At 38.2% G+C, this 6,000-nt stretch overlaps 1 protein-coding gene across 2 annotated transcripts in view; it reads left to right on the top strand.

Moving 5' to 3' along the window:
• Window positions 1-782: 782 nt before the first annotated feature.
• The window catches only part of LOC131540594 (serine/threonine-protein kinase PAK 3-like), a 411,671-nt gene continuing 406,453 nt past the window's right edge, over window positions 783-6,000 (top strand). For both annotated transcript variants that reach the window (XM_058775623.1, XM_058775619.1), the window contains exon 1: window positions 783-962. The gene's annotated coding sequence lies outside the window, so the exon portion shown is untranslated. The remainder of the gene's footprint in view (window positions 963-6,000) is intronic.

The raw sequence follows: 6,000 nt of genomic DNA, 5'->3' as shown, positions 1-6,000 counted from the left end.
GCCCAGGCCTGTTGTCCCCTAGGACCATGAGGTTGTCAGGACAACCAGTGTGATTCTGACTCCAAGCATCCAAGACAAGACACCACCTTAAGACAGCAGCTGCTACAGCCATCAGCCAATCAAAGTTGAGCAAGAGGGAAAAGAATGACATCATACATAAATTAGGGTTGCAGTAGGACTCTGTTTTGTATAACTGCCTGCAGATTAATTGTGGGTAGGCTGGGCTAACGGTATAACTGGTCATGGTATAAATGGATGTTTACACACACAGGTTACAATTTTATAAAATTTTATTTTGTCAATGCTTATTGTTTTACAGAAACATATAAAGTGATGTTATCATATACTAATACCATTTTTTTATATATTACATGGTACGCCATGATTATGTACCATGATATGTACATGGTACTCCATTATGGTGGTGCTAAATAAATAAATGAATAAAGTGACAAGCAAATATCTATATAAAACTAAAAAAAGTGAAAAAAATAATAATAATAAAATAAAAAACATACAAACAAAAAACATGGTATTATCATGCTGTTTTTTTTTACTCTGAATGAAACTGGGTGGAATAAAAATAATAATAAATATATATATATTTTTTTTAAAAACCACCCTTGCTTCCACCAGTCTGTGAAACAACAGATCCAGTTTTTCTGTCTGCCTCTCTCCCCCTCTCTCTTGGCAGCTGCCTTTATTAACATGCAGCCCCTTGGCCAATAAGGCTGCGAGGGCTTTGTGACATCATGGGCTAGGGAACAGTAGGCAGGCAGTGAAGCACGCAGGCTGCCGACTAGCCAGTGAGTCCAGGTCTGGGGGTCAGGAACCAGTCTGAGCACAGAATGGAGAATCTGTGCGTTTACTAGGTTTTAGGAATATATGCTTTGGAGGATGTACAAGGAAAACACAAGGAGGCTTCAACGGATATAAACAGGGAATGTCAAGACATGTTTCAGGTGAGCTGTTTCTCAAGGGCTCTTTTTCTGTCTGTGATGATTCGAATACGGATGAGAGAGAGAGAGAAAAGCGAGAGGGAGAGGGAGAGGGAGAGGGAGGGAGGGTGGAGAGGGGTAGCGTTCTTGCTCGGCTCTCAGCATTCAGACGTTTTGAGGAGGAGAGAAAAAAATTATGGAGGAAAAAGAGAAACTGTGTCGAGGAGATGCAGTTGCATTCTGTGTTCTCTTGCAGCTGCCCCTTCCCCATTCCAACGGCAAAGTGCGCCTCTGATGTCACAAATGAGCGTTGTGGGTGTGTAATCAGAATAGCAGCAAATATGGAAACAAAAAAGCACTGCTTTTTTATGTGCCTGTGAGGTTCAAAGCTGCATTTACTTATATGTGGATGTGACCATTCCTACAGTCCTTGTTCCATTAATAATACAGCCAGATAGATACAGAAAAGGATGGATGGATGATTCAGCAGACAGACTGATGTCATTGGTGGTGGGCTATGGCCTTTTGTTAGACTCCACATCTGTATTTGGGTCTTTTATATAGAACGCTTCAGAATGAATGATTTTTTACCTCTGCCAAGCCTGCGCAGATGCACAAGAGGCCACACACACACACACACACACACACACACACACACACACACTCAGTCTGGTATTTGTGGTTTACAGGGACTCTCCGTAGGCGTAATGGTTTTTATACTGTACAAACTGCATGTGCTATTGCCTTACACCTAACCCTACCCCTTACAGGAAACTTTCTGCACTTTTAGATTAAAAAAAAAAAACACTGTTTAGAATGTTTTTTTTAAGCCTTTTGAATTACGGGGACATAGGCAGTGTCCTCATAAACCACCTTCAAATTGTAATACCTCTGTCATACCCATGTCATTAAACAAATTTGTGTCCTCCTAAACCATATATACCAGAACACACACACACACACACACACACTTTAGGAATCTGAGCTAGCCAATGTCCTTCTTTTTACACAAGTATTTTTAGATACAGAATATCAGAAGTAAAGAGCAAGGACCGATGATCTGTGTATTTACTGAATCAGAGGAGGATGGCTTTTTAAGGGATTTTATTCATAAACTCTGTGTCCTGTGGAATAGGGGTGTAATGTGTGAAGGGTGTGTGAGTGATGATGTGTGGGGGCTTGCACAAAAAGACCTGGCAGCTAAACTACTGTAGCTATGTAGTAATTAGGGATACACTATATAGTAAAACCATAGTAATAACCAAAAATCAATATTGGGTTATGGTTGATAACTGATATGATGGCAGGTAACCTATAACTCGTCCCGGAAATGTTATCTAATACAGACAATGTATGGTTGGATGTGTGTGGGGGTTTCCCTCTGTCTACACCAGGGGTGTCAAACTCAGTTCCTGGAGGGCCGGAGCCCTGCAGAGTTCAGATGCAACCCTAAGATGCAAGCACACCTGATCCAGCTAATCAAGTCCTTCAGGCTTATTTGAAAACTACATGGTTTATGTGTTGATGCAGTGTTGGAACCAAACTATGCAGGGCTGCGGCCCTCGAGGAACTGAGTTTGACACCCTGGTCTACACTGAATTTGTTTGTTGGTTCAGTTGCCTGAGTTTCCTATTTTATGTGTTTTTATGTTTAACTACAATTTCAGCCTACGTTTTTCTGGTCTGTTAATTCTACTTCAGTATAAGAGTATAGGAGTAAAAGAAGCCTGGTCAGCATAACCTGCTCAATCCCTTTGTCTGGGTTTCACAATTGAGTACAAAGGGCAAACAATCTTAATTATATATTTAATTGTGGCTTTTTCAGTTGTACACAATCTATTTGTTTTTCTTAATCGTGACATTTTTACTGTGTATTCTAACCAAAAGTATGCCTGAAACAAATAATTACATCTTACTGTAAATTTCTCATAATTGCAACTTTATTCTGTTTTGCAACTCATCAAGCTGTTAATCAGATAGATTCAAATATGTTTATTTCACATTGTTCCAACAATTACTGGTACACAGTCAATCACTGTTCATATGTTCATATCCTTGCAGTATTGGCTTGTGTGGGCCTCCCAGCTCTAAGCCCCTGGAGGTCAGAGGGCCTGGGTTTCTGGCCCTATTGACCTGAGCTGAAAGTTATCCTCGACTGTTAAAGCACTCATTCATAAAGCACTCACTCATTCAGCAGATAGCTGTTGTTTTTAGAACTGTAAAATGTATTTGTCAGCTTTTGGCAGACATTATAGGGGCACCACCCATCCATTCTCCAAACTTTTTGTCCCATGTAGAATCACTGTGATGCTGGAGCCCATTTCAGCATCTCAGGTCAAAGGCAGGGAAACACCATGGCTGCATCCGAAACCGCCTACTCAATGAGTAGGTACTTAATTTCAAGAAGTACTTACTTAACGAGCGCTAAAAGAGTACGTACTCTACAGCCAAATCTCGTTGAGTATGAATGCGGTCCGCCATGTTTATGTTATCATGTGATTTATGACGTTACAACAAATGCAAACACAAACTTAAAAGATATGAGCGACAGGTTTAATTCATCTATCTGTAAATTTTGATGTTGATGAAATTTGCTCATTTTTGGTCTTGTTGAAGAAACAGCTGCCCAGTAGGCTATAACCAATAAATTTGGGATTGATTTAAGTTTTTATATTTTTACCTACCAATATAGCCTAACCCACAGTTTAATCCCTAAAGATATTATTTTTTATTAAAAATTAATTATAAATCGTTATCTCTTGAATATGTTATTAATTTCTTAATTTCATGTGCAAAATTGTTCACCCACACGTAAAACTGGCTTAAATCTTCTTGTTGTCCTCTTTTTCTGGTTGAATATATCTCTCGTTTCATCCCTGAGGCTTATAAATAAAAACAAATGCAATTTTAATGCATTATATGATTATATGAATTTTATGATTATTCAAAGATATTCAATCTTTTTTCCCTGTGTATAATATCATACTATGATGTACGCAAACCCATTATAGTTATGTTTTCTTTTCTTTCTTTTTTTTGGTCATTATGATTGTTCATTGTTAAAGATTATATTTCCCTGAGCTTGTATGTTCTTCAGTAATAATAATAAAAGGAAATAAGAGCGACAGGCGCACAAACACCTCATAGCATCTATAAATCCACAACCCTACCTAGTACGTTTTCCTCCATGTTTGCAATGTTTGTAATATCTGCACAGAGACGTCGAGCAGCTCAGAAGATCTCATCTCTGGAGAAGACTGTTGATTTTACACTCGAAAAATGTGAGTATTATTACTTAGAAATTAAGATTACCTCAGAAAGCAGTAGTAGCCCAACACTTATGAACAATAATAATGATAAATGCTGACCAATAATTATTTTTTTTAGTAAAACAAGCAAAATGTAATTTGCTTTTTCATGTGCCATAGCTATGCATGACTACACATGAGACAAATGCAGCCAAAGTGAATACATCTCAATTTTCAGACAAGTAATGAATTAATGCATATGTTAATGAAACAATTATATTTTATTTACTGACAACAACAGGAAACATGAATGAGTAAAATGTAAATGAAAGTAACCATGACAATAAATAAATACAAGTCAACAACACATGAAACAAAGCTTTATTCAAACATATTGTTCTAACAATCATGTATTTACAGACGGTGAGCCCACATCCTACTGCCATCTCAACACAGCTGTGCCAGTTCTACAGCTTTATTCTGATGAAGCAGCTGACCACCGCGTCCACCTTCACCTGTCTCTGCCGTCCATCACCTCCCTCACTGCTGCAGTCACACTGAATCTGATCATGGATGAGAAAGGGACATCGAGGCTATCATTGTCTGAGTGCACAGAGAGGATGAGGCTCCCCGTACCACACAATCTTGAACAAAAGCAGAAGAATGAGTGCGGGACAATCTGGCTGCTGCTGTGTCTGCTCCAAACATCTGTGTGCCTGCTCTCTATGAGAACAACTACCTGTAACACATTTACACAGAGCAAAACATTTTACATATCATGTTGTCAGCATTCCATTTCATATGTTTACAATTACATGCTAATTTTTAATATAGCTTCATTATTTTTGTGGTGTAATGAACTGGTCAGCAAAAGGTTGTTGGTTCGATCTCCGCAGTCGTCACCACCGGTGTCTTTACTCCGAGCTGCTGCAGGGGGATTGGGGTCCCTGTAATAAGAGCACTGTAAGTCACTTCAGATAAAAGTGTCTGCCAAATGCATAATTGTAAATGTAAAAAAAATGAATAAATTAAAATTTAAAAATTTAAATGTAAATGCTTTTTTGTGCCTTGGCACAAACGCTCAATAAAGCTGCTTATTTCTTAGTTTATTTCTTCAAGGTACTACTATAATATAAATGCTTACATATATTTCATACAATTTCTATTTGTGGCTTTAAAAGGTTATTTCACTCAAACATATATATATTCAGTCATTATTTAATCGCCTCAATGCTGTTCAGTCCTTGTGTGTGTGTGTGTGTGTGCTCCCCCCCCCCTCCCCGGTCCGTAGACATCTCAGATCCTGCAAAGTTGCACAAATATAATACACAAGGAGTCATTTTAACAGCACAATGTCATTTGATTTATGTTTTAGAAGTAACAAAATAATTTCTTACTTTATATTATTGTTTCAGGTTTTCCTTTTTATTCCCCACAATTGCCGCCGTCACCTGCTCCACCACAAAAGCTCTGCATCAAATGTACAGCAATAAAGAATTAGTAAAGCGCTGTAATAGCTGTTTAAAATTACAATAATTAAACTACACCTTAAGACTCAACAAATTTACCTACCATTGCATTTAAATAAGGAGACCAATATTCTTGCTGTTTAATTTTCCTTATCACTTCCCCCCTTGTACAATGGTCAAAACCATGCACATCGGAAAGAATATTCAATAGTGAAGTTGGGGCAACAATTTGCCCTTCATGTGTACGCCAAATATCTTGCGTGTTTTTTTTGGCTCCCCTTTGGTGCCACATTGAGTGTTCATAGGGGCCTGCTTGTTGTTGAATTCGAATAATATCATCCAATTG

The sequence above is a fragment of the Onychostoma macrolepis genome, chromosome 05, assembly GCF_012432095.1.
Source record: "Onychostoma macrolepis isolate SWU-2019 chromosome 05, ASM1243209v1, whole genome shotgun sequence".
In the NCBI taxonomy this organism is placed as follows: Eukaryota; Metazoa; Chordata; class Actinopteri; order Cypriniformes; family Cyprinidae; genus Onychostoma; species Onychostoma macrolepis.
Note: the sequence above shows the minus strand (reverse complement) of the source record. Positions and strands in the feature narration are given on the sequence as shown.